A 19,001-nucleotide genomic window follows, 5' to 3' on the forward strand; every position below is an offset into this window, starting at 1 on the left:
AGACGCTCACAGCATCAGCATGTCCTCACTACCTTACAGTGGGAGACTGAGCCTGAACATAATTTCTGTCAAGATGAAAGTAATATGGATCACATTGTGTTGGTCATGATAGCTCATAAAAGCCTGGCTGCCTCCAATGCTACTAAAGCCTGCTTTATATCCTGGAGCTAGCAATGTTGCAGAGAAGTATGTGAGGTTAAAAACTAAAATTGAGATTTGATTTTCTAATGAGCTGTTGATTTTCACAATAAAAGACTCCATAGTATTGATCTGTTTACGCTTTCTAAAAATCAAGATTTTTTTTGTATTGCTTATAGAAAATGTGCTAACAGTGGACTTTTCCATCTGCAGATTATACTGAATGACCAGAGGTGGCAGTGTTTCACAACCTAGTTTCTCTGAATTGCCGAGACTGAAGAAAAAAAAAAGGAAGTCTTCCGGCATACGGGATCATTTTACCAATTTATAAGGCAAGTAAAACTCACAATAATTCCTTTATGCATTAAAAAGACGCTCACAGCATCAGCATGTCCTCACTACCTTATAGTGGGAGACTGTGCCTGAACATAATTTCTGTCAAGATGAGAGTAATATGGATCACATTGTGTTGGTCATGATAGTTCATAAAAGCCTGGCTGCCTCCAACGCTACTAAAGCCTGCTTTATATCCTGGAACTAGCAATGTTGCAGAGAAGTATGTGAGGTTAAAAACTAAAATTGAGATTTGAATTTCTAATGAGCTGTTGATTTTCACAATAAAAGACTCCATAGTATTGATCTGTTTACGCTTTCTAAAAATCAAGATTTTTTTTGTATTGCTTATAGAAAATGTGCTAACAGTGGACTTTTCCATCTGCAGATTATACTGAATGACCAGAGGTGGCAGTGTTTCACAACCTAGTTTCTCTGAATTGCCGAGACTGAAGAAAAAAAAAAAGGAAGTCTTCCGGCATACGGGATCATTTTACCAATTTATAAGGCAAGTAAAACTCACAATAATTCCTTTATGCATTAAAAAGACGCTCACAGCATCAGCATGTCCTCACTACCTTACAGTGGGAGACTGTGCCTGAACATAATTTCTGTCAAGATGAAAGTAATATGGATCACATTGTGTTGGTCATGATAGCTCATAAAAGCCTGGCTGCCTCCAATGCTACTAAAGCCTGCTTTATATCCTGGAGCTAGCAATGTTGCAGAGAAGTATGTGAGGTTAAAAACTAAAATTGAGATTTGATTTTCTAATGAGCTGTTGATTTTCACAATAAAAGACTCCATAGTATTGATCTGTTTACGCTTTCTAAAAATCAAGATTTTTTTTGTATTGCTTATAGAAAATGTGCTAACAGTGGACTTTTCCATCTGCAGATTATACTGAATGACCAGAGGTGGCAGTGTTTCACAACCTAGTTTCTCTGAATTGCCGAGACTGAAGAAAAAAAAAAGGAAGTCTTCCGGCATACGGGATCATTTTACCAATTTATAAGGCAAGTAAAACTCACAATAATTCCTTTATGCATTAAAAAGACGCTCACAGCATCAGCATGTCCTCACTACCTTATAGTGGGAGACTGTGCCTGAACATAATTTCTGTCAAGATGAAAGTAATATGGATCACATTGTGTTGGTCATGATAGCTCATAAAAGCCTGGCTGCCTCCAATGCTACTAAAGCCTGCTTTATATCCTGGAGCTAGCAATGTTGCAGAGAAGTATGTGAGGTTAAAAACTAAAATTGAGATTTGATTTTCTAATGAGCTGTTGATTTTCACAATAAAAGACTCCATAGTATTGATCTGTTTACGCTTTCTAAAAATCAAGATTTTTTTTGTATTGCTTATAGAAAATGTGCTAACAGTGGACTTTTCCATCTGCAAATTATACTGAATGACCAGAGGTGGCAGTGTTTCACAACCGAGTTTCTCTGAATTGACGAGACTGAAGAAAAAAAAAAAGGAAGTCTTCCGGCATACGGCATCATTTTACCAATATGCAAGGCAAGTAAAACTCACAATAATTCCTTTATGCATTAAAAAGACGCTCACAGCATCAGCATGTCCTCACTACCTTACAGTGGGAGACTGTGCCTGAACATAATTTCTGTCAAGATGAGAGTAATATGGATCACATTGTGTTGGTCATGATAGTTCATAAAAGTCTGGCTGCCTCCAACGCTACTAAAGCCTGCTTTATATCCTGGAACTAGCAATGTTGCAGAGAAGTATGTGAGGTTAAAAACTAAAATTGAGATTTGAATTTCTAATGAGCTGTTGATTTTCACAATAAAAGACTCCATAGTATTGATCTGTTTACGCTTTCTAAAAATCAAGATTTTTTTTGTATTGCTTATAGAAAATGTGCTAACAGTGGACTTTTCCATCTGCAGATTATACTGAATGACCAGAGGTGGCAGTGTTTCACAACCTAGTTTCTCTGAATTGCCGAGACTGAAGAAAAAAAAAAGGAAGTCTTCCGGCATACGGGATCATTTTACCAATTTATAAGGCAAGTAAAACTCACAATAATTCCTTTATGCATTAAAAAGACGCTCACAGCATCAGCATGTCCTCACTACCTTATAGTGGGAGACTGTGCCTGAACATAATTTCTGTCAAGATGAGAGTAATATGGATCACATTGTGTTGGTCATGATAGTTCATAAAAGCCTGGCTGCCTCCAACGCTACTAAAGCCTGCTTTATATCCTGGAACTAGCAATGTTGCAGAGAAGTATGTGAGGTTAAAAACTAAAATTGAGATTTGAATTTCTAATGAGCTGTTGATTTTCACAATAAAAGACTCCATAGTATTGATCTGTTTACGCTTTCTAATCATCAAGATTTTTTTTGTATTGCTTATAGAAAATGTGCTAACAGTGGACTTTTCCATCTGCAGATTATACTGAATGACCAGAGGTGGCAGTGTTTCACAACCTAGTTTCTCTGAATTGCCGAGACTGAAGAAAAAAAAAAGGAAGTCTTCCGGCATACGGGATCATTTTACCAATTTATAAGGCAAGTAAAACTCACAATAATTCCTTTATGCATTAAAAAGACGCTCACAGCATCAGCATGTCCTCACTACCTTACAGTGGGAGACTGTGCCTGAACATAATTTCTGTCAAGATGAAAGTAATATGGATCACATTGTGTTGGTCATGATAGCTCATAAAAGCCTGGCTGCCTCCAATGCTACTAAAGCCTGCTTTATATCCTGGAGCTAGCAATGTTGCAGAGAAGTATGTGAGGTTAAAAACTAAAATTGAGATTTGATTTTCTAATGAGCTGTTGATTTTCACAATAAAAGACTCCATAGTATTGATCTGTTTACGCTTTCTAAAAATCAAGATTTTTTTTGTATTGCTTATAGAAAATGTGCTAACAGTGGACTTTTCCATCTGCAGATTATACTGAATGACCAGAGGTGGCAGTGTTTCACAACCTAGTTTCTCTGAATTGCCGAGACTGAAGAAAAAAAAAAGGAAGTCTTCCGGCATACGGGATCATTTTACCAATTTATAAGGCAAGTAAAACTCACAATAATTCCTTTATGCATTAAAAAGACGCTCACAGCATCAGCATGTCCTCACTACCTTATAGTGGGAGACTGTGCCTGAACATAATTTCTGTCAAGATGAGAGTAATATGGATCACATTGTGTTGGTCATGATAGTTCATAAAAGCCTGGCTGCCTCCAACGCTACTAAAGCCTGCTTTATATCCTGGAACTAGCAATGTTGCAGAGAAGTATGTGAGGTTAAAAACTAAAATTGAGATTTGAATTTCTAATGAGCTGTTGATTTTCACAATAAAAGACTCCATAGTATTGATCTGTTTACGCTTTCTAAAAATCAAGATTTTTTTTGTATTGCTTATAGAAAATGTGCTAACAGTGGACTTTTCCATCTGCAAATTATACTGAATGACCAGAGGTGGCAGTGTTTCACAACCGAGTTTCTCTGAATTGACGAGACTGAAGAAAAAAAAAAAGGAAGTCTTCCGGCATACGGCATCATTTTACCAATATGCAAGGCAAGAAAAACTCACAATAATTCCTTTATGCATTAAAAAGACGCTCACAGCATCAGCATGTCCTCACTACCTTACAGTGGGAGACTGTGCCTGAACATAATTTCTGTCAAGATGAGAGTAATATGGATCACATTGTGTTGGTCATGATAGTTCATAAAAGTCTGGCTGCCTCCAACGCTACTAAAGCCTGCTTTATATCCTGGAACTAGCAATGTTGCAGAGAAGTATGTGAGGTTAAAAACTAAAATTGAGATTTGAATTTCTAATGAGCTGTTGATTTTCACAATAAAAGACTCCATAGTATTGATCTGTTTACGCTTTCTAAAAATCAAGATTTTTTTTGTATTGCTTATAGAAAATGTGCTAACAGTGGACTTTTCCATCTACAGATTATACTGAATGACCAGAGGTGGCAGTGTTTCACAACCGAGTTTCTCTGAATTGCCGAGACTGAAGAACAAAAAAAAAAAGGAAGTCTTCCGGCATACGGCATCATTTTACCAATTTATAAGGCAAGTAAAACTCACAATAATTCCTTTATGCATTAAAAAGACGCTCACAGCATCAGCATGTCCTCACTACCTTATAGTGGGAGACTGTGCCTGAACATAATTTCTGTCAAGATGAGAGTAATATGGATCACATTGTGTTGGTCATGATAGTTCATAAAAGCCTGGCTGCCTCCAACGCTACTAAAGCCTGCTTTATATCCTGGAACTAGCAATGTTGCAGAGAAGTATGTGAGGTTAAAAACTAAAATTGAGATTTGAATTTCTAATGAGCTGTTGATTTTCACAATAAAAGACTCCATAGTATTGATCTGTTTACGCTTTCTAATCATCAAGATTTTTTTTGTATTGCTTATAGAAAATGTGCTAACAGTGGACTTTTCCATCTGCAGATTATACTGAATGACCAGAGGTGGCAGTGTTTCACAACCTAGTTTCTCTGAATTGCCGAGACTGAAGAAAAAAAAAAGGAAGTCTTCCGGCATACGGGATCATTTTACCAATTTATAAGGCAAGTAAAACTCACAATAATTCCTTTATGCATTAAAAAGACGCTCACAGCATCAGCATGTCCTCACTACCTTACAGTGGGAGACTGTGCCTGAACATAATTTCTGTCAAGATGAAAGTAATATGGATCACATTGTGTTGGTCATGATAGCTCATAAAAGCCTGGCTGCCTCCAATGCTACTAAAGCCTGCTTTATATCCTGGAGCTAGCAATGTTGCAGAGAAGTATGTGAGCTTAAAAACTAAAATTGAGATTTGATTTTCTAATGAGCTGTTGATTTTCACAATAAAAGACTCCATAGTATTGATCTGTTTACGCTTTCTAAAAATCAAGATTTTTTTTGTATTGCTTATAGAAAATGTGCTAACAGTGGACTTTTCCATCTGCAAATTATACTGAATGACCAGAGGTGGCAGTGTTTCACAACCGAGTTTCTCTGAATTGACGAGACTGAAGAAAAAAAAAAAGGAAGTCTTCCGGCATACGGCATCATTTTACCAATATGCAAGGCAAGTAAAACTCACAATAATTCCTTTATGCATTAAAAAGACGCTCACAGCATCAGCATGTCCTCACTACCTTACAGTGGGAGACTGTGCCTGAACATAATTTCTGTCAAGATGAGAGTAATATGGATCACATTGTGTTGGTCATGATAGTTCATAAAAGTCTGGCTGCCTCCAACGCTACTAAAGCCTGCTTTATATCCTGGAACTAGCAATGTTGCAGAGAAGTATGTGAGGTTAAAAACTAAAATTGAGATTTGAATTTCTAATGAGCTGTTGATTTTCACAATAAAAGACTCCATAGTATTGATCTGTTTACGCTTTCTAAAAATCAAGATTTTTTTTGTATTGCTTATAGAAAATGTGCTAACAGTGGACTTTTCCATCTACAGATTATACTGAATGACCAGAGGTGGCAGTGTTTCACAACCGAGTTTCTCTGAATTGCCGAGACTGAAGAACAAAAAAAAAAAGGAAGTCTTCCGGCATACGGCATCATTTTACCAATTTATAAGGCAAGTAAAACTCACAATAATTCCTTTATGCATTAAAAAGACGCTCACAGCATCAGCATGTCCTCACTACCTTATAGTGGGAGACTGTGCCTGAACATAATTTCTGTCAAGATGAGAGTAATATGGATCACATTGTGTTGGTCATGATAGTTCATAAAAGCCTGGCTGCCTCCAACGCTACTAAAGCCTGCTTTATATCCTGGAACTAGCAATGTTGCAGAGAAGTATGTGAGGTTAAAAACTAAAATTGAGATTTGAATTTCTAATGAGCTGTTGATTTTCACAATAAAAGACTCCATAGTATTGATCTGTTTACGCTTTCTAATCATCAAGATTTTTTTTGTATTGCTTATAGAAAATGTGCTAACAGTGGACTTTTCCATCTGCAGATTATACTGAATGACCAGAGGTGGCAGTGTTTCACAACCTAGTTTCTCTGAATTGCCGAGACTGAAGAAAAAAAAAAGGAAGTCTTCCGGCATACGGGATCATTTTACCAATTTATAAGGCAAGTAAAACTCACAATAATTCCTTTATGCATTAAAAAGACGCTCACAGCATCAGCATGTCCTCACTACCTTACAGTGGGAGACTGTGCCTGAACATAATTTCTGTCAAGATGAAAGTAATATGGATCACATTGTGTTGGTCATGATAGCTCATAAAAGCCTGGCTGCCTCCAATGCTACTAAAGCCTGCTTTATATCCTGGAGCTAGCAATGTTGCAGAGAAGTATGTGAGCTTAAAAACTAAAATTGAGATTTGATTTTCTAATGAGCTGTTGATTTTCACAATAAAAGACTCCATAGTATTGATCTGTTTACGCTTTCTAAAAATCAAGATTTTTTTTGTATTGCTTATAGAAAATGTGCTAACAGTGGACTTTTCCATCTGCAAATTATACTGAATGACCAGAGGTGGCAGTGTTTCACAACCGAGTTTCTCTGAATTGACGAGACTGAAGAAAAAAAAAAAGGAAGTCTTCCGGCATACGGCATCATTTTACCAATATGCAAGGCAAGAAAAACTCACAATAATTCCTTTATGCATTAAAAAGACGCTCACAGCATCAGCATGTCCTCACTACCTTACAGTGGGAGACTGTGCCTGAACATAATTTCTGTCAAGATGAGAGTAATATGGATCACATTGTGTTGGTCATGATAGTTCATAAAAGTCTGGCTGCCTCCAACGCTACTAAAGCCTGCTTTATATCCTGGAACTAGCAATGTTGCAGAGAAGTATGTGAGGTTAAAAACTAAAATTGAGATTTGAATTTCTAATGAGCTGTTGATTTTCACAATAAAAGACTCCATAGTATTGATCTGTTTACGCTTTCTAAAAATCAAGATTTTTTTTGTATTGCTTATAGAAAATGTGCTAACAGTGGACTTTTCCATCTACAGATTATACTGAATGACCAGAGGTGGCAGTGTTTCACAACCGAGTTTCTCTGAATTGCCGAGACTGAAGAACAAAAAAAAAAAGGAAGTCTTCCGGCATACGGCATCATTTTACCAATTTATAAGGCAAGTAAAACTCACAATAATTCCTTTATGCATTAAAAAGACGCTCACAGCATCAGCATGTCCTCACTACCTTATAGTGGGAGACTGTGCCTGAACATAATTTCTGTCAAGATGAGAGTAATATGGATCACATTGTGTTGGTCATGATAGTTCATAAAAGCCTGGCTGCCTCCAACGCTACTAAAGCCTGCTTTATATCCTGGAACTAGCAATGTTGCAGAGAAGTATGTGAGGTTAAAAACTAAAATTGAGATTTGAATTTCTAATGAGCTGTTGATTTTCACAATAAAAGACTCCATAGTATTGATCTGTTTACGCTTTCTAATCATCAAGATTTTTTTTGTATTGCTTATAGAAAATGTGCTAACAGTGGACTTTTCCATCTGCAGATTATACTGAATGACCAGAGGTGGCAGTGTTTCACAACCTAGTTTCTCTGAATTGCCGAGACTGAAGAAAAAAAAAAGGAAGTCTTCCGGCATACGGGATCATTTTACCAATTTATAAGGCAAGTAAAACTCACAATAATTCCTTTATGCATTAAAAAGACGCTCACAGCATCAGCATGTCCTCACTACCTTACAGTGGGAGACTGTGCCTGAACATAATTTCTGTCAAGATGAAAGTAATATGGATCACATTGTGTTGGTCATGATAGCTCATAAAAGCCTGGCTGCCTCCAATGCTACTAAAGCCTGCTTTATATCCTGGAGCTAGCAATGTTGCAGAGAAGTATGTGAGCTTAAAAACTAAAATTGAGATTTGATTTTCTAATGAGCTGTTGATTTTCACAATAAAAGACTCCATAGTATTGATCTGTTTACGCTTTCTAAAAATCAAGATTTTTTTTGTATTGCTTATAGAAAATGTGCTAACAGTGGACTTTTCCATCTGCAAATTATACTGAATGACCAGAGGTGGCAGTGTTTCACAACCGAGTTTCTCTGAATTGACGAGACTGAAGAAAAAAAAAAAGGAAGTCTTCCGGCATACGGCATCATTTTACCAATATGCAAGGCAAGTAAAACTCACAATAATTCCTTTATGCATTAAAAAGACGCTCACAGCATCAGCATGTCCTCACTACCTTACAGTGGGAGACTGTGCCTGAACATAATTTCTGTCAAGATGAGAGTAATATGGATCACATTGTGTTGGTCATGATAGTTCATAAAAGTCTGGCTGCCTCCAACGCTACTAAAGCCTGCTTTATATCCTGGAACTAGCAATGTTGCAGAGAAGTATGTGAGGTTAAAAACTAAAATTGAGATTTGAATTTCTAATGAGCTGTTGATTTTCACAATAAAAGACTCCATAGTATTGATCTGTTTACGCTTTCTAAAAATCAAGATTTTTTTTGTATTGCTTATAGAAAATGTGCTAACAGTGGACTTTTCCATCTACAGATTATACTGAATGACCAGAGGTGGCAGTGTTTCACAACCGAGTTTCTCTGAATTGCCGAGACTGAAGAACAAAAAAAAAAAGGAAGTCTTCCGGCATACGGCATCATTTTACCAATTTATAAGGCAAGTAAAACTCACAATAATTCCTTTATGCATTAAAAAGACGCTCACAGCATCAGCATGTCCTCACTACCTTATAGTGGGAGACTGTGCCTGAACATAATTTCTGTCAAGATGAGAGTAATATGGATCACATTGTGTTGGTCATGATAGTTCATAAAAGCCTGGCTGCCTCCAACGCTACTAAAGCCTGCTTTATATCCTGGAACTAGCAATGTTGCAGAGAAGTATGTGAGGTTAAAAACTAAAATTGAGATTTGAATTTCTAATGAGCTGTTGATTTTCACAATAAAAGACTCCATAGTATTGATCTGTTTACGCTTTCTAATCATCAAGATTTTTTTTGTATTGCTTATAGAAAATGTGCTAACAGTGGACTTTTCCATCTGCAGATTATACTGAATGACCAGAGGTGGCAGTGTTTCACAACCTAGTTTCTCTGAATTGCCGAGACTGAAGAAAAAAAAAAGGAAGTCTTCCGGCATACGGGATCATTTTACCAATTTATAAGGCAAGTAAAACTCACAATAATTCCTTTATGCATTAAAAAGACGCTCACAGCATCAGCATGTCCTCACTACCTTACAGTGGGAGACTGTGCCTGAACATAATTTCTGTCAAGATGAAAGTAATATGGATCACATTGTGTTGGTCATGATAGCTCATAAAAGCCTGGCTGCCTCCAATGCTACTAAAGCCTGCTTTATATCCTGGAGCTAGCAATGTTGCAGAGAAGTATGTGAGCTTAAAAACTAAAATTGAGATTTGATTTTCTAATGAGCTGTTGATTTTCACAATAAAAGACTCCATAGTATTGATCTGTTTACGCTTTCTAAAAATCAAGATTTTTTTTGTATTGCTTATAGAAAATGTGCTAACAGTGGACTTTTCCATCTGCAAATTATACTGAATGACCAGAGGTGGCAGTGTTTCACAACCGAGTTTCTCTGAATTGACGAGACTGAAGAAAAAAAAAAAGGAAGTCTTCCGGCATACGGCATCATTTTACCAATATGCAAGGCAAGTAAAACTCACAATAATTCCTTTATGCATTAAAAAGACGCTCACAGCATCAGCATGTCCTCACTACCTTACAGTGGGAGACTGTGCCTGAACATAATTTCTGTCAAGATGAGAGTAATATGGATCACATTGTGTTGGTCATGATAGTTCATAAAAGTCTGGCTGCCTCCAACGCTACTAAAGCCTGCTTTATATCCTGGAACTAGCAATGTTGCAGAGAAGTATGTGAGGTTAAAAACTAAAATTGAGATTTGAATTTCTAATGAGCTGTTGATTTTCACAATAAAAGACTCCATAGTATTGATCTGTTTACGCTTTCTAAAAATCAAGATTTTTTTTGTATTGCTTATAGAAAATGTGCTAACAGTGGACTTTTCCATCTACAGATTATACTGAATGACCAGAGGTGGCAGTGTTTCACAACCGAGTTTCTCTGAATTGCCGAGACTGAAGAACAAAAAAAAAAAGGAAGTCTTCCGGCATACGGCATCATTTTACCAATTTATAAGGCAAGTAAAACTCACAATAATTCCTTTATGCATTAAAAAGACGCTCACAGCATCAGCATGTCCTCACTACCTTATAGTGGGAGACTGTGCCTGAACATAATTTCTGTCAAGATGAGAGTAATATGGATCACATTGTGTTGGTCATGATAGTTCATAAAAGCCTGGCTGCCTCCAACGCTACTAAAGCCTGCTTTATATCCTGGAACTAGCAATGTTGCAGAGAAGTATGTGAGGTTAAAAACTAAAATTGAGATTTGAATTTCTAATGAGCTGTTGATTTTCACAATAAAAGACTCCATAGTATTGATCTGTTTACGCTTTCTAATCATCAAGATTTTTTTTGTATTGCTTATAGAAAATGTGCTAACAGTGGACTTTTCCATCTGCAGATTATACTGAATGACCAGAGGTGGCAGTGTTTCACAACCTAGTTTCTCTGAATTGCCGAGACTGAAGAAAAAAAAAAGGAAGTCTTCCGGCATACGGGATCATTTTACCAATTTATAAGGCAAGTAAAACTCACAATAATTCCTTTATGCATTAAAAAGACGCTCACAGCATCAGCATGTCCTCACTACCTTACAGTGGGAGACTGTGCCTGAACATAATTTCTGTCAAGATGAAAGTAATATGGATCACATTGTGTTGGTCATGATAGCTCATAAAAGCCTGGCTGCCTCCAATGCTACTAAAGCCTGCTTTATATCCTGGAGCTAGCAATGTTGCAGAGAAGTATGTGAGCTTAAAAACTAAAATTGAGATTTGATTTTCTAATGAGCTGTTGATTTTCACAATAAAAGACTCCATAGTATTGATCTGTTTACGCTTTCTAAAAATCAAGATTTTTTTTGTATTGCTTATAGAAAATGTGCTAACAGTGGACTTTTCCATCTGCAGATTATACTGAATGACCAGAGGTGGCAGTGTTTCACAACCTAGTTTCTCTGAATTGCCGAGACTGAAGAAAAAAAAAAGGAAGTCTTCCGGCATACGGGATCATTTTACCAATTTATAAGGCAAGTAAAACTCACAATAATTCCTTTATGCATTAAAAAGACGCTCACAGCATCAGCATGTCCTCACTACCTTATAGTGGGAGACTGTGCCTGAACATAATTTCTGTCAAGATGAAAGTAATATGGATCACATTGTGTTGGTCATGATAGCTCATAAAAGCCTGGCTGCCTCCAATGCTACTAAAGCCTGCTTTATATCCTGGAGCTAGCAATGTTGCAGAGAAGTATGTGAGGTTAAAAACTAAAATTGAGATTTGATTTTCTAATGAGCTGTTGATTTTCACAATAAAAGACTCCATAGTATTGATCTGTTTACGCTTTCTAAAAATCAAGATTTTTTTTGTATTGCTTATAGAAAATGTGCTAACAGTGGACTTTTCCATCTGCAAATTATACTGAATGACCAGAGGTGGCAGTGTTTCACAACCGAGTTTCTCTGAATTGCCGAGACTGAAGAACAAAAAAAAAAAGGAAGTCTTCCGGCATACGGCATCATTTTACCAATTTATAAGGCAAGTAAAACTCACAATAATTCCTTTATGCATTAAAAAGACGCTCACAGCATCAGCATGTCCTCACTACCTTATAGTGGGAGACTGTGCCTGAACATAATTTCTGTCAAGATGAGAGTAATATGGATCACATTGTGTTGGTCATGATAGTTCATAAAAGCCTGGCTGCCTCCAACGCTACTAAAGCCTGCTTTATATCCTGGAACTAGCAATGTTGCAGAGAAGTATGTGAGGTTAAAAACTAAAATTGAGATTTGATTTTCTAATGAGCTGTTGATTTTCACAATAAAAGACTCCATAGTATTGATCTGTTTACCCTTTCTAAAAATCAAGATTTTTTTGTATTGCTTATAGAAAATGTGCTAACAGTGGACTTTTCCATCTACAGATTATACTGAATGACCAGAGGTGGCAGTGTTTCACAACCGAGTTTCTCTGAATTGCCGAGACTGAAGAAAAAAAAAAAAAAGGAAGTCTTCCGGCATACGGCATCATTTTACCAATATGCAAGGCAAGTAAAACTCACAATAATTCCTTTATGCATTAAAAAGACGCTCACAGCATCAGCATGTCCTCACTACCTTACAGTGGGAGACTGTGCCTGAACATAATTTCTATCAAGATGAGAGTAATATGGATCACATTGTGTTGGTCATGATAGTTCATAAAAGTCTGGCTGCCTCCAACGCTACTAAAGCCTGCTTTATATCCTGGAACTAGCAATGTTGCAGAGAAGTATGTGAGGTTAAAAACTAAAATTGAGATTTGATTTTCTAATGAGCTGTTGATTTTCACAATAAAAGACTCCATAGTATTGATCTGTTTACGCTTTCTAAAAATCAAGATTTTTTTTGTATTGCTTATAGAAAATGTGCTAACAGTGGACTTTTCCATCTACAGATTATACTGAATGACCAGAGGTGGCAGTGTTTCACAACCGAGTTTCTCTGAATTGCCGAGACTGAAGAACAAAAAAAAAAAGGAAGTCTTCCGGCATACGGCATCATTTTACCAATTTATAAGGCAAGTAAAACTCACAATAATTCCTTTATGCATTAAAAAGACGCTCACAGCATCAGCATGTCCTCACTACCTTACAGTGGGAGACTGTGCCTGAACATAATTTCTGTCAAGATGAAAGTAATATGGATCACATTGTGTTGGTCATGATAGTTCATAAAAGCCTGGCTGCCTCCAACGCTACTAAAGCCTGCTTTATATCCTGGAGCTAGCAATGTTGCAGAGAAGTATGTGAGGTTAAAAACTAAAATTGAGATTTGATTTTCTAATGAGCTGTTGATTTTCACAATAAAAGACTCCATAGTATTGATCTGTTTACGCTTTCTAAAAATCAAGATTTTTTTTGTATTGCTTATAGAAAATGTGCTAACAGTGGACTTTTCCATCTGCAAATTATACTGAATGACCAGAGGTGGCAGTGTTTCACAACCGAGTTTCTCTGAATTGACGAGACTGAAGAAAAAAAAAAAGGAAGTCTTCCGGCATACGGCATCATTTTACCAATATGCAAGGCAAGTAAAACTCACAATAATTCCTTTATGCATTAAAAAGACGCTCACAGCATCAGCATGTCCTCACTACCTTACAGTGGGAGACTGTGCCTGAACATAATTTCTGTCAAGATGAGAGTAATATGGATCACATTGTGTTGGTCATGATAGTTCATAAAAGTCTGGCTGCCTCCAACGCTACTAAAGCCTGCTTTATATCCTGGAACTAGCAATGTTGCAGAGAAGTATGTGAGGTTAAAAACTAAAATTGAGATTTGAATTTCTAATGAGCTGTTGATTTTCACAATAAAAGACTCCATAGTATTGATCTGTTTACGCTTTCTAAAAATCAAGATTTTTTTTGTATTGCTTATAGAAAATGTGCTAACAGTGGACTTTTCCATCTGCAGATTATACTGAATGACCAGAGGTGGCAGTGTTTCACAACCTAGTTTCTCTGAATTGCCGAGACTGAAGAAAAAAAAAAGGAAGTCTTCCGGCATACGGGATCATTTTACCAATTTATAAGGCAAGTAAAACTCACAATAATTCCTTTATGCATTAAAAAGACGCTCACAGCATCAGCATGTCCTCACTACCTTACAGTGGGAGACTGTGCCTGAACATAATTTCTGTCAAGATGAAAGTAATATGGATCACATTGTGTTGGTCATGATAGCTCATAAAAGCCTGGCTGCCTCCAATGCTACTAAAGCCTGCTTTATATCCTGGAGCTAGCAATGTTGCAGAGAAGTATGTGAGGTTAAAAACTAAAATTGAGATTTGATTTTCTAATGAGCTGTTGATTTTCACAATAAAAGACTCCATAGTATTGATCTGTTTACGCTTTCTAAAAATCAAGATTTTTTTTGTATTGCTTATAGAAAATGTGCTAACAGTGGACTTTTCCATCTGCAGATTATACTGAATGACCAGAGGTGGCAGTGTTTCACAACCTAGTTTCTCTGAATTGCCGAGACTGAAGAAAAAAAAAAGGAAGTCTTCCGGCATACGGGATCATTTTACCAATTTATAAGGCAAGTAAAACTCACAATAATTCCTTTATGCATTAAAAAGACGCTCACAGCATCAGCATGTCCTCACTACCTTATAGTGGGAGACTGTGCCTGAACATAATTTCTGTCAAGATGAAAGTAATATGGATCACATTGTGTTGGTCATGATAGCTCATAAAAGCCTGGCTGCCTCCAATGCTACTAAAGCCTGCTTTATATCCTGGAGCTAGCAATGTTGCAGAGAAGTATGTGAGGTTAAAAACTAAAATTGAGATTTGATTTTCTAATGAGCTGTTGATTTTCACAATAAAAGACTCCATAGTATTGATCTGTTTACGCTTTCTAAAAATCAAGATTTTTTTTGTATTGCTTATAGAAAATGTGCTAACAGTGGACTTTTCCATCTGCAAATTATACTGAATGACCAGAGGTGGCAGTGTTTCACAACCGAGTTTCTCTGAATTGCCGAGACTGAAGAACAAAAAAAAAAAGGAAGTCTTCCGGCATACGGCATCATTTTACCAATTTATAAGGCAAGTAAAACTCACAATAATTCCTTTATGCATTAAAAAGACGCTCACAGCATCAGCATGTCCTCACTACCTTATAGTGGGAGACTGTGCCTGAACATAATTTCTGTCAAGATGAAAGTAATATGGATCACATTGTGTTGGTCATGATAGCTCATAAAAGCCTGGCTGCCTCCAATGCTACTAAAGCCTGCTTTATATCCTGGAGCTAGCAATGTTGCAGAGAAGTATGTGAGGTTAAAAACTAAAATTGAGATTTGATTTTCTAATGAGCTGTTGATTTTCACAATAAAAGACTCCATAGTATTGATCTGTTTACGCTTTCTAAAAATCAAGATTTTTTTTGTATTGCTTATAGAAAATGTGCTAACAGTGGACTTTTCCATCTGCAAATTATACTGAATGACCAGAGGTGGCAGTGTTTCACAACCGAGTTTCTCTGAATTGACGAGACTGAAGAAAAAAAAAAAGGAAGTCTTCCGGCATACGGCATCATTTTACCAATATGCAAGGCAAGTAAAACTCACAATAATTCCTTTATGCATTAAAAAGACGCTCACAGCATCAGCATGTCCTCACTACCTTACAGTGGGAGACTGTGCCTGAACATAATTTCTGTCAAGATGAGAGTAATATGGATCACATTGTGTTGGTCATGATAGTTCATAAAAGTCTGGCTGCCTCCAACGCTACTAAAGCCTGCTTTATATCCTGGAACTAGCAATGTTGCAGAGAAGTATGTGAGGTTAAAAACTAAAATTGAGATTTGAATTTCTAATGAGCTGTTGATTTTCACAATAAAAGACTCCATAGTATTGATCTGTTTACGCTTTCTAAAAATCAAGATTTTTTTTGTATTGCTTATAGAAAATGTGCTAACAGTGGACTTTTCCATCTGCAGATTATACTGAATGACCAGAGGTGGCAGTGTTTCACAACCTAGTTTCTCTGAATTGCCGAGACTGAAGAAAAAAAAAAGGAAGTCTTCCGGCATACGGGATCATTTTACCAATTTATAAGGCAAGTAAAACTCACAATAATTCCTTTATGCATTAAAAAGACGCTCACAGCATCAGCATGTCCTCACTACCTTATAGTGGGAGACTGTGCCTGAACATAATTTCTGTCAAGATGAGAGTAATATGGATCACATTGTGTTGGTCATGATAGTTCATAAAAGCCTGGCTGCCTCCAACGCTACTAAAGCCTGCTTTATATCCTGGAACTAGCAATGTTGCAGAGAAGTATGTGAGGTTAAAAACTAAAATTGAGATTTGAATTTCTAATGAGCTGTTGATTTTCACAATAAAAGACTCCATAGTATTGATCTGTTTACGCTTTCTAATCATCAAGATTTTTTTTGTATTGCTTATAGAAAATGTGCTAACAGTGGACTTTTCCATCTGCAGATTATACTGAATGACCAGAGGTGGCAGTGTTTCACAACCTAGTTTCTCTGAATTGCCGAGACTGAAGAAAAAAAAAAGGAAGTCTTCCGGCATACGGGATCATTTTACCAATTTATAAGGCAAGTAAAACTCACAATAATTCCTTTATGCATTAAAAAGACGCTCACAGCATCAGCATGTCCTCACTACCTTACAGTGGGAGACTGTGCCTGAACATAATTTCTGTCAAGATGAAAGTAATATGGATCACATTGTGTTGGTCATGATAGCTCATAAAAGCCTGGCTGCCTCCAATGCTACTAAAGCCTGCTTTATATCCTGGAGCTAGCAATGTTGCAGAGAAGTATGTGAGGTTAAAAACTAAAATTGAGATTTGATTTTCTAATGAGCTGTTGATTTTCACAATAAAAGACTCCATAGTATTGATCTGTTTACGCTTTCTAAAAATCAAGATTTTTTTTGTATTGCTTATAGAAAATGTGCTAACAGTGGACTTTTCCATCTGCAGATTATACTGAATGACCAGAGGTGGCAGTGTTTCACAACCTAGTTTCTCTGAATTGCCGAGACTGAAGAAAAAAAAAAGGAAGTCTTCCGGCATACGGGATCATTTTACCAATTTATAAGGCAAGTAAAACTCACAATAATTCCTTTATGCATTAAAAAGACGCTCACAGCATCAGCATGTCCTCACTACCTTATAGTGGGAGACTGTGCCTGAACATAATTTCTGTCAAGATGAGAGTAATATGGATCACATTGTGTTGGTCATGATAGTTCATAAAAGCCTGGCTGCCTCCAACGCTACTAAAGCCTGCTTTATATCCTGGAACTAGCAATGTTGCAGAGAAGTATGTGAGGTTAAAAACTAAAATTGAGATTTGAATTTCTAATGAGCTGTTGATTTTCACAATAAAAGACTCCATAGTATTGATCTGTTTACGCTTTCTAAAAATCAAGATTTTTTTTGTATTGCTTATAGAAAATGTGCTAACAGTGGACTTTTCCATCTGCAAATTATACTGAATGACCAGAGGTGGCAGTGTTTCACAACCGAGTTTCTCTGAATTGACGAGACTGAAGAAAAAAAAAAAGGAAGTCTTCCGGCATACGGCATCATTTTACCAATATGCAAGGCAAGTAAAACTCACAATAATTCCTTTATGCATTAAAAAGACGCTCACAGCATCAGCATGTCCTCACTACCTTACAGTGGGAGACTGTGCCTGAACATAATTTCTGTCAAGATGAGAGTAATATGGATCACATTGTGTTGGTCATGATAGTTCATAAAAGTCTGGCTGCCTCCAACGCTACTAAAGCCTGCTTTATATCCTGGAACTAGCAATGTTGCAGAGAAGTATGTGAGGTTAAAAACTAAAATTGAGATTTGAATTTCTAATGAGCTGTTGATTTTCACAATAAAAGACTCCATAGTATTGATCTGTTTACGCTTTCTAAAAATCAAGATTTTTTTTGTATTGCTTATAGAAAATGTGCTAACAGTGGACTTTTCCATCTACAGATTATACTGAATGACCAGAGGTGGCAGTGTTTCACAACCGAGTTTCTCTGAATTGCCGAGACTGAAGAACAAAAAAAAAAAGGAAGTCTTCCGGCATACGGCATCATTTTACCAATTTATAAGGCAAGTAAAACTCACAATAATTCCTTTATGCATTAAAAAGACGCTCACAGCATCAGCATGTCCTCACTACCTTATAGTGGGAGACTGTGCCTGAACATAATTTCTGTCAAGATGAGAGTAATATGGATCACATTGTGTTGGTCATGATAGTTCATAAAAGCCTGGCTGCCTCCAACGCTACTAAAGCCTGCTTTATATCCTGGAACTAGCAATGTTGCAGAGAAGTATGTGAGGTTAAAAACTAAAATTGAGATTTGAATTTCTAATGAGCTGTTGATTTTCACAATAAAAGACTCCATAGTATTGATCTGTTTACGCTTTCTAATCATCAAGATTTTTTTTGTATTGCTTATAGAAAATGTGCTAACAGTGGACTTTTCCATCTACAGATTATACTGAATGACCAGAGGTGGCAGTGTTTCACAACCGAGTTTCTCTGAATTGCCGAGACTGAAGAACAAAAAAAAAAAGGAAGTCTTCCGGCATACGGCATCATTTTACCAATTTATAAGGCAAGTAAAACTCACAATAATTCCTTTATGCATTAAAAAGACGCTCACAGCATCAGCATGTCCTCACTACCTTATAGTGGGAGACTGTGCCTGAACATAATTTCTGTCAAGATGAGAGTAATATGGATCACATTGTGTTGGTCATGATAGTTCATAAAAGCCTGGCTGCCTCCAACGCTACTAAAGCCTG

At 36.8% G+C, this 19,001-nt stretch overlaps 1 long non-coding RNA gene across 1 annotated transcript in view; it reads left to right on the top strand.

Annotated features, from left to right (window-relative positions):
• LOC146785656 (uncharacterized) overlaps nt 1-19,001 on the top strand; it is a 35,267-nt gene that overhangs the window by 3,715 nt on the left and 12,551 nt on the right. The window contains exons 9-45 of the long non-coding RNA XR_014970722.1: nt 352-470; nt 860-979; nt 1,369-1,487; nt 1,843-1,996; nt 2,386-2,504; nt 2,894-3,012; nt 3,402-3,520; nt 3,876-4,029; nt 4,419-4,541; nt 4,931-5,049; nt 5,405-5,558; nt 5,948-6,070; nt 6,460-6,578; nt 6,934-7,087; nt 7,477-7,599; nt 7,989-8,107; nt 8,463-8,616; nt 9,006-9,128; nt 9,518-9,636; nt 9,992-10,145; nt 10,535-10,657; nt 11,047-11,165; nt 11,555-11,673; nt 12,029-12,185; nt 12,574-12,696; nt 13,086-13,208; nt 13,564-13,717; nt 14,107-14,225; nt 14,615-14,733; nt 15,089-15,245; nt 15,601-15,754; nt 16,144-16,262; nt 16,652-16,770; nt 17,160-17,278; nt 17,634-17,787; nt 18,177-18,299; nt 18,689-18,811. This is a non-coding gene — a long non-coding RNA (uncharacterized LOC146785656). The remainder of the gene's footprint in view (nt 1-351; nt 471-859; nt 980-1,368; nt 1,488-1,842; nt 1,997-2,385; nt 2,505-2,893; nt 3,013-3,401; nt 3,521-3,875; nt 4,030-4,418; nt 4,542-4,930; nt 5,050-5,404; nt 5,559-5,947; nt 6,071-6,459; nt 6,579-6,933; nt 7,088-7,476; nt 7,600-7,988; nt 8,108-8,462; nt 8,617-9,005; nt 9,129-9,517; nt 9,637-9,991; nt 10,146-10,534; nt 10,658-11,046; nt 11,166-11,554; nt 11,674-12,028; nt 12,186-12,573; nt 12,697-13,085; nt 13,209-13,563; nt 13,718-14,106; nt 14,226-14,614; nt 14,734-15,088; nt 15,246-15,600; nt 15,755-16,143; nt 16,263-16,651; nt 16,771-17,159; nt 17,279-17,633; nt 17,788-18,176; nt 18,300-18,688; nt 18,812-19,001) is intronic.

This window comes from Triturus cristatus, chromosome 11 (genome assembly GCF_964204655.1).
Source record: "Triturus cristatus chromosome 11, aTriCri1.1, whole genome shotgun sequence".
NCBI lineage: Eukaryota > Metazoa > Chordata > Amphibia > Caudata > Salamandridae > Triturus > Triturus cristatus.